The sequence below is a fragment of the Anolis carolinensis genome, chromosome 2, assembly GCF_035594765.1.
Source record: "Anolis carolinensis isolate JA03-04 chromosome 2, rAnoCar3.1.pri, whole genome shotgun sequence".
NCBI lineage: Eukaryota > Metazoa > Chordata > Lepidosauria > Squamata > Dactyloidae > Anolis > Anolis carolinensis.
In genome coordinates this window covers 167,929,165-167,939,538 of record NC_085842.1, presented here as the reverse complement: position 1 = coordinate 167,939,538, position 10,374 = coordinate 167,929,165, and positions in this window count along the sequence as shown.

Here is a 10,374-nt window from a genome sequence, read left to right as displayed (position 1 = left end):
CATATCTGCAGTTGATACGTTTCTGGCTGGACTGTGGTTGCTTAAACCATTCCATTCTCAGCATACCAGACTTCTGATCCCAGTCACTGGACCTAAACATTCCTAGAGGGGTATCCTCTTTAGGTATTGGCTTGGTCCTCAAGGGCACCTCTATGGTAACTTCTGGTGGAAGTGTGCCATAGAATAGCCTAAAGGATCTAGCACATTTCTAGAGAGACTATACTCTCCAGTCACAAGTAAGTGGAACCACAAATATGGGTTCTGTGATTATTGGGTGGGGGGGGGGAGTGTCTTGCTATACAAAATCCCATTAATACCTTGTTTGACCAGGACACTAAACCTGAAAATTACATTGGTGCCATCAATCTGAAAATCTAGATGAACTTTTGAATATGTCTATTCATTCTGAGATCTTTCCATGAGATTTGGAGTAAAATGTTCATTTCAAAAGCATTTCTATGATGAAAGTGCACATTGTGCCCTCCAGATGCCAGGCCTCCTGGGAAAAATGTCACCTTTTTATGCCCGTTGTGATATGTGTTTTGTTGTGCTGATGTCTTTTGCATGTGCATTTGGAAATTAAACAGCGAACATCAAATGCCAAACTTCCCTATGAGAAACTGTCTGCACTTCCGGTTGTGTATAGTACTGAAGCTGAGCCGAGGTGAAATCCTGTATAAGTGTTCATCATAATGTTCATTACCCTCACATCATCAAACAAGCAAGGGCTGCCCCATTGAAGTGGAGAAACTGCAATGTTTAGATGTTAAAGGAGAGAGAGAGAACTTTCTTCAGAGAAAAACTCTACAGCTTGAGTCCCTGCAAATTAATCTCAGTCCACTAGCCATGCCTCATGGTTCAGAAGAGTTCTGTCAGAGAAAGCTACACTTATAACTTTCTTAATACTACAGTAAGTCCTTAACTTTCGTGCTAGGGTTAGGGACACAGTTCCTCCCTGAAACTATGAATTAAAACCCCCACTTTTTTATCCTTAAAGAACAGCTCAGAAGAAATCTCTAGGTTCCCCAGTGCGACTGTATGGTCAGCTTCCACTAGAAGGTTACCATAGGGTTATGCTGTAGCAGTGGTTCTCAATCTGTAGGTCCCCAGGTGTTTTGGCCTACAACTTCCAGAAATCCCAGCCAGTTAACCAGCTGTTAGGATTTCTGGGAATTGAAGGCCAAAACATCTGGGGACCCATAGGTTGAGAACCACTGTGCTAGAGGAGCGAAAGATTCCCAGGGAGGTGTACTCTAGGAATCTCTAGGTCCACCAGTATAACTCTATGATCAACTGCTGGTGATGTTGTCCATAGAATCACACTGGAGGACTGAGAGATTCCTAGAGGTCATATGAATCAAACCCACAAAATGAAACTCACAAATGATAAGGGTCATATGTACAGGGGTGGGTCAATTGTCAAGCCATTGTGCTTTGAGGGATGAAACCTTCCACCAGAAGGTTACCATAGGGTTATGCTGTGGCAGTGGTTCTCAATCTGTAGGTCCCCAGGTGTTTTGGCCTACAACTCCCAGAAATCCCAGCCAGTTAACCAGCTGTTAGGATTTCTGGGAATTGAAGACCAAAACATCTGGGGACCCATAGGTTGAGAACCACTGTGCTAGAGGAGCAAAAGATTCCCAGGGAGGTGTACTCTCTAGGAATCTCTAGGTCCGCCAGTATAACTCTATGATCAACTGCTGGTGATGTTGGCTGTAGAATCACACTGGAGGACCGAGAGATTCCTAGAGGTCATATCAATCAAATCCACAAAAATGAAACTCACAAATGCTGAGGGTCACCTGTACAGGGGTGGGTCAATTGGCAAGCCATTGTGCTTTGAGAGATGAAACTGCACTCAAGTCCAGCACTCCTTTGCCTTCATACATCCTACAACAGTTGAGAGAGGGAGGGAGGGAGAAAGAGAGATCTATGCAAGGCAGATGGCACTTAACTACAAGAGGAAGCCCCACAGTCATTCCCAGCTATTTTCTTTTCATAAAATGCCTTGGGAAATCAAGCCAGCAGGCATGACTATTTGGCTCTTCTTTTTGCAGCTGCAAGAACCACCCATTGGACATTTTAAAACTAAAAGAACAGGAAAGCGTTGCCAATACAGCTGCAGCCCTGTGGTATCAAGACCAATAACACTAGGCTGATGAGTGGGTTGAGCACAGGGGGGAAAGTCTTCCATTCTCCCTTTAAACAAATTTTGACTCTAGCCTGAAACCAAACTTTTTGGCATACCTAGGTGTATCTAGGCAAAATGCGAAGGACTCATTTGTTGGCCCTCATTTTCTTCACGTGGTGGGACGATGGGTTACTCCCTTTGCTTTTCTATTCTTTACTGGGATGAACAGTTGGCAAAAGATGAAACAGAAGGAAAGGGGAGGAAAATCCCACTGAGGGAACCAACAATCTTACCAGCACCACTGTGTTAAGCATCTGGTGTGTCCCCAAGTGAGGTTGGCCAAACCTTGCTTCTAATCATAGAAATATGTAAACCCAGCAACTGAAGAAAGCAGTCCAAAATGACAGATTCTCCAGCCTGGAAAAAAAGTTACTTGGTTGGACTACACAATTCCCATGAGAATGCAAGGATTCTGGGAATCATTGGTTGTTGTTATATGCCTTCAAGTAAACATGCCTTATGTAATTCTCTCACAGGGATTTCTTGACAAGATTTATTCAGAGAAGGGCTGCCGCTGCCTTCTTCTAAAGCTGAATGAGCATGACTTGCCCAAAAATCACTCAATGGGTTTCCATGTCTCAGCAGTCTGAGCAGAGGCTGGAGTCCTGATATCTTGGCGTCCTTATCTGACATTCAGATCACTATACCACAATAGGAATGAGACACACACTGAAATAATTTTCACAAGCTTCAACCATTCCAACTTTATACACTCCTAACAGGCAGTTTCAACTACAATAGCTTCATGGCAACCATATTTCAAAGTGGTAGTTAAACAGCAAAACAGTTAACGGAACAGTAGTTCACTGAGGTTTCCATTCGCTTCTAGCTTTCCACTTCTCGGTGATATGTAAACCACACAGTCTCCATGCGATACCTACTATGGGAATCTGGGGAGAGGGTTGTTTGGGGCATTACAATTATTCTATATACATAAACCTGTGATTCTTGATCACATCCCTGTAATGCAGGGATGGCGAATGTCCAGACGCCTCTGGGCCACAACTCACATTATCCCTAACAATTGGCTGTACTGACTAAATCTAATGGGAGATGGACTCCAACAACATCTGAAGGAGCTGTATATTTCTTAGTCCTGCTATAGGACATAATAAAAAATTGAGAGTTTGTACCTATTCATTCAGGGGAGACAAAATAAGAGCCGTGGTGGTGCAATGGATTAAACGCTTGTGCCGGCTAAACTGCTGACCTGAAGGCTGGTTTGCTGGCCTGAATGTTGCCGATTTGAATCTGCAAGATTGGGTGAGCTCCCATCTGTCAGCTCTAGCTTGCGGGGACATGAGGGAAGCCTCCCAGCTAACATCTGGGCATCCCTAGGGCAATATCTATGTAGACAGCCAATTCTCTCACAGCAGAAGTGACTTGCAGTATGTTCTCATTTCTGACATGATTTTAAAAAAGGGAAGGGAGACAAAATGACACCTTCTCAGTAGTTGGATTAAGACAAGCAAAGAATCACGCAGGCCATGGCTGACACAACCTCCACCCCCATGACATGTCCAAGCTCTGCAACAAGGTAGCTGCTATGATTTCCTTGAGACGTCACCAAAGCTGCTGTTGCCCATGTGAACCTTGGCATCTTTGATTATATTGCAAAGGATTCTGCGTACTGTCACTCTGATATTATGTTCTCAGTTCTTAAAACAGGCAGGGTAGAATGAGAGCGATTGTACTAAGGGAAAAAGAAGGTGGCATCAGAACACAGCTTTTCTATGAGTCTAGATATGACGTAATAGCAGATGAAAAATTGGCACATCTAGTGAGACGGTACAAGAGGGACAAGCTGGCCCATTTGAATCCTGTTGTTTCAAAGGTTAAACCTGTGCTTCACTCTTGTCAAAATTAGTGGGACATAAAAGTGATTCGTTTTGCCTGATTCAGACCCACTCTTGGCAAACAGAAAAGGACATGAAGAGGCTGATAAAAGAGAAACTGTGGTGACTTCTTCAGGGCTCGGTGCCACCATGTGGCATCCTTGGGAAGCTGCCTTGGCTCCAGAGCCATGGAAGTGCCAGGCACTGCATTGAGGCCTGCCTTGCCCCTTGCTCATCCCTCCCTAACATATCATGTGGTGTGGAACTATTTCAAATTTCCCATACCACCTTGGGATGAAATGACATCAAGGGCATTGCAGGAAATTTAACATGGCAGCTGCAAAACACTTGCAGCTAAACAAAACACTGCCACTGGCTGCTCCTACTTCATAGGACAAGGATCACTCAGCAGGAAGGAGCCCCCATATACTTGATATAGCATCCTTAAGGTTTTCATGGCCGGGATCACAGGATTGTTGTGTGTTTTCTGAGCTGTATACAACTTAATGATGTAACATTAGAAAATGTTGACCATTTCTGCTACCTTGGGAGCCACCTCTCCACAAAAGTCAACATCGACACTGAAATACAACACCGCCTGAGCTCTGCGAGTGCAGCATTTTTCAGAATGAAGCAGAGAGTGTTTGATGATCAGGACATCCGTAGAAAGACCAAGGTGCTTGTTTATAAAGCCATTGTCCTCCCAACCCTGCTCTACGCTTGCGAACGTGGACGGTCTACAGACGTCACACTCAACTCCTGGAGCGTTTCCATCAGCGTTGCCTCAGAAAAATCCTGCAAATCTCTTGGGAAGACAGGCGGACAAATTTCAGCGTGCTTGAGGAAGCAAAGACCACCAGCATTGAAGTGATGCTCCTACGCCATCAACTCCGCTGGACTGGCCACGTTGTCCGAATGCCCGATCAACGTCTGCCAAAGCAGTTACTCTACTCCCAACTCAAGAATGGGAAATGTAATGTTGGTGGGCAGGAAAAGAGATTTAAAGATGGGCTTAAAGCCAATCTTAAAAACTGTGGCATAGAGAACTGGGAAGCCCTGGCTCTTGAGCGCTCTAATTGGAGGTCAGCTGTGACCAGCAGTGCTGCGGAGTTCGAAGAGGCACGAATGGAGGGCTTAAGAGAGAAACGTGCCAAGAGGAAGGCCCGTCAAGCCAACCCTGACCGGGACCGCCTTCCACCTGGAAACCGATGTCCTCACTGTGGTAGAACATGCAGATCAAGAATAGGTCTCTTCAGCCACCTACGGACACACCCCCAAGACAACAGAGATGGAAGACAATCATCCTCGAACTACTGCTAAAATGGCCATGCTCCAGAAGTATTATCTCCTGATGTTTCGCCCACATCTATGGCAGGCATCCTCAGAGGTTGTGAGGATGCCTGCCATAGATGTGGGCGAAACGTCAGGAGATAATACTTCTGGAGCATGGCCATACAGCCTGGAAAACACACAACAACCCGGTCAGGTTTTGTTTTATCCTTCATTCTCCTTCTCTCGTGCCTAATGGAGAAGTGTGTCTCGCTTTCAAAAGTGTAGGAATGCAATGGAATTTGCCCTTCCCCTGCCGCTTTCAAAGAGAGAGAAAGAAAGCGACTCCCTCCCCCACCGCCACTGACACCAAAGGCCATGGGGCTGATTAATGGGCACTCTCCATGGCCAGTGAGAAACAGGGTGTTAAATGAGGACATTTTTCTGGATGAGGAATTAAAGGCAAGGTTGCCGATTTGCCTGTTCTAATCTGCACCGGCTTGGCACACATGTTCTGTCTGGCAGGAGATGACCATAAGAACTGAATGGGCAATGGCTCAATGAAACATGTTCAACTGGTTTTGACTTGAGGGAGCAGAAAATAAAAAAGAGAGGGTGGGAGAGGTAAAAAATGATGTTCCATGGCAATCGCAACCAATCATCCCTCTACCTATTTGAAATATCAATTACTTAGTTCAATTACTTAGTTCATGAGGAGACAAGATCATTCCATCACACCAAGAAGGAAGTAGAGGTGAAACAACAGCCCAAACTTCCCACAACTTGCAGCCAAACCCTCTCTGAATGGCTTTTTTCCAGAATTTTCAAACACACAGAAGGCCCCTGTCCAGAGATTGTTGCTTATGTCTGTGTCCCTTCAAAAGCAGTGGGACAGATCAAGCTTGCTACTACAGTAGAGTCTCACTTATCCAAGCCTAGCTTATCCAAGTTTCTGGATTATCCAAGCCATTTTTGTAGTCAATGTTTTCAATATATCGTGATATTTTGGTGCTAAATTCATAAATACAGTAATTACAACATAACATTACTGCGTATTGAACTACTTTTTCTGTCAAATTTGTTGTATAACGTTATGTTTTGGTGCTTAATTTGTAAAATCATAATCTAATTTTCCTTAATCCCTCCTTATCATCCAAGATATTCGCTTATCCAAGCTTCTGCCGGCCCATTTAGCTTGGATAAGTGAAACTCTACTGTACTTCTGAAAGTCAATAGAAAATTGCAGCAAGTAATTTCCCTCAGGTTGAATCTATGGCCCCTTTTGCAATACAAGGTAGAGGTCTTATTGAACAAAAAGTTCCTTCCTTGGAAGCTTTTAAACAGAGGCTAGATGGCCATTTGTCAGGGGTACTTTGTGCTTTTTCCTGCATGGCAGGGGTTTGGACTAGATGGCCCACATGGTCTCTTCCAACTCTATGATTCTATCATTCTAAGAATGTTTCAAATGAAAAGTGTGATCACGCAAAGATTGTTTTTTCTTTTTGTAGAGTTTGGTGCTGCAATCCAAAGCTCAAACCATTACATCACACTGGTTCTGTTACTACCTCTACCTTTATGTAAACTCGCGGTGATGGTGTTGCTTTGGGGTTATCGGAAGTCTACATCGAAGGTACATAACAGGAGAGAAAGAGGGACTATTTTGGCCTGTGCCTTTTATCTTGTTGTGCCCTTTGGGTGAACACTGGCCAAGCATTAGAATCTGCATGACCTGCAGTACTGTATTTGTAGGATAAAGAACACCAAAAGAAATTATTTACAGTATTTATATCCCACCCTTCTAACCCCGAAAGCAGCCTTACAAATAGGCAGCAATTTGATGCCATAAATATACATATAAGAAAATAAAGTTACATTAAAACCAAAACATTAAAACAAATCAATTAAAAACAAATAATTAAAATCACGCCGTCCAAAATCATAAGCCAAGGCCAGGGGTCCCCAAACCTTTTAAACAGGGGGCCAGTTCACTGTCCCTCAGACCATGGAGGGCCGGACTATAGTTGGCCACCAAGCAACAACAACAACAACAACAACAACAACAACAACAACAATAATAATAATAATAATATAAAGAGGGTTGGAAGAGGCCCCTTGGGCCATTCAGTCCAACCCCCTTCTGCCTTTGTGCACCAAAAGCACAAGTGAAGCACCCCTGATAGATGGTCACCCAGCCTCAATGTTAAAAATCATAATAATCATAATAAAAATAAAATTATTAAGCACCCCTTAATAATTAACAATTAAATAAATATTTAAATAATAAAACTACTATGATAAAAAGCACAAGCAAAGCATTGGAAGGCGCCACACGCTCCTTCATGCCACACGCTCCTTCATTGGCGGAGGAGGAGGGAGTCAATGTCGCAGGGGCCGGACAAATGGTTTCAGGGGCCGCATGTGGCCCACGGTCTGTAGTTTGGGGACCACCGGCCAAGGCTATTCCATTTGTCATATTACTATTCCTTATTCTCTTATTACACTAGGACTTGCTATCCAAAGGCTTGGTTCCATAGCCATGTTTTTACTTTCTTCCTGAAGGACAGGAGGGAGGAGGCTGCTTTAATTCTTCAGGGAGGGAGTTCCACAGCCAAAGGGCCACTACCAAGAAGGCCCTGCCTCTTGCCCCTGCCAGCTGCACCTGCAAAGAAGGTGGGACTGAGAGCAAGGCCTCCCCAGAAGATCTTAATCTCCGAGGTGGATCATAGGGTGAGATACGTTTAGCTGTAAGCTGTGCTGGAACCGTTTAGGGCTTGTCCTGTTTTGTCTTTCAAGAACAACCTTATGACACTGTGGTAAGTAAATGAAAACTGCTTTACTTCAGCAAAACATAAAGTACAGCACACTCAGTGGAATAATGCAAAAAGGTGTGACGCTTCTAAGCTGCGTGAGCACTGGAAACCAACACGGAGGCCAATAAACAATCTAATATCTTTATTAAAGCAATAAAAGAATCAAACAAAAATAAGCAGAGTATATAATTCAGCAATAGTCCTTTTAGGAAAGGTCAATTATAGTCCAGTAATATGAAGCTGAATGTCCAGTATTAGAGTTCAAGTCTTTAAATTCAAACCGAAACACACTCAAACTTCCAGGCAGTTTGAGTGGGGAATAAAGCAAGGTCTTTCAAGAGAGTTCCAAGTTCAATGTCCAAGGCAAGGCAAGGAAGCAAGGCAAGGCGAAGTTGGTCGTGGTGGAACTGAAACGCAGTCCAGTCTTGGCAGGGAGACGAGATGCAGCACCCAGTCTACTCAAGAGTAGAGCGCCGTAGGAACTAGAGTCGATGTTAACCTTCCAACTGACACGTTGACACCGCGATGGCTAGCCTGTGCCCAGAACTTTTATGGAACTTCAAATCTTCCCCAAACCAGGTGCCTGAGTTGACATTTTCCCAAGGGAAGTGGACTGAAGACAACAACTTTGCCAGATGCAACCCTCCCTGAAAACTCCTAAGGGAAACAGTTTAATTAGTGTCCTCTCTCTCCGCTAATCTCGCGCTTCGTCTCCGAATCTCCTTCTCAGAGCGGTATGTTTTGAGAAACAATTTCCTATCAAAAGGAACACTTTCCGGGGAATCAGGCTCTGTTTCAAGGGCTTTGTAATTAGCTTTGGACCCAAGCTGTCAACAGGGAACATCTGGAAGGGAGCAGAATCTTGCTGAGTTGGAGAAAACCCCATATCCTCTTCAGTCTGATCTATCATGGCTGCAGGGTCATGACTCAAGGGTCTCTTGAGACATCACAAAAGGAAGCAAGGAAGTCTTAGGGCAAATGAAGTTCTTAGTCTCTGATGTAGTCCCAAATCAAATAGCTGTCTTACTTCAGACAAAAAAACAGCAATAAATCCAGATGCAGACTCAGAGCAGGCACACGGGGAGCTAAGGCATTAGAGTCAGTTTGTTACCAGCAAGAACTGGCTGCACCTGCTTCTGCTTTATAGCTCTGAGTCCCCTCACAGCTGCTAGGGCAGTTCCTAATTACTCAGCTTCATTTCTAGCAGCTATTCTAGCTGAACAACGTCTCTGCTCTGTTTCCTTTTGCCTCTCCTGAAAAGTGGGTGCTTGCAAAGTCTCCTCCTCAGATTTGAACTCACTCTCAGATTCATGAACACTTTCCTGCTCCCCTTCCTCTTCTGAAGAAGAAGAATCCCTAACAGGGCTTTATAGGCTAAAGCCAGCTTTGAATTGTGCTCGGAAGCAGACCGGGAGCCAGTGGAGCTGATGTAACCGGCGGGGGGGGGGGGGGGGGGTGCTCCCTGTACACTGCCCCAGTAAGAAATCTGCCACTTGAAGTTTCCGAACAGTCTTCAAAGGCAACTCCATGTACAGCATGTTGCAGTAATCTATTCGAGATGTAACAAGAGCCTTGTGTTCACTCACACTTCATTCTACAAATAAAATTAAAAATAGAAACATCCTTTCAGTTTTGGTCTTCATTAAGAGGAGGCAATGCAACTCAATGCAGAAAAATCCCAGAACTTGCTTACCTGATATACATCTTCCCACAATTCCAGTTTTGCAATACGTTGCTAATGCAGCAATGGATGCAACTGCCGTTTAGACACATCAGTAACTACACTTGGAGTGGTTACTACAGCTTGTAAAACAGGAACCATTGGAATGACCAACCTGGCAGAGTTGTTCAAAATTAACTGTTATAGCTGATGTGAACTGATCCCTGCATTTATAAATAGGAACGAAACATGACCAATGGGCAAGAGGAGAAAAAGCTACTTCCTGCCCTATCCTTCTAAAAAGTGGTGTTGAATCCCTACAAAGCATAAAATACAAACAGCGAACAAAAAGATAGGAAAAGATCCTAGAATCTCATGTTTCCAATATCCTTTCCAGTAACTCCCCCAGAGTTCCAGAACAGGAGAAATAATGGGCCAGTGCAGGCTTCATTGTTCCAGAACATGTCTATGCTACTCTAGAAGCTGTGTGTTCCAGAATGATTACAATGAGGATACACAAACATAATACACAAGTGTAACTGTACATCCACATAATTCTCCTTTCCAGCTTTTCACAAGAGGGCCATAAAGCCAAATTGAGCAGTGAGA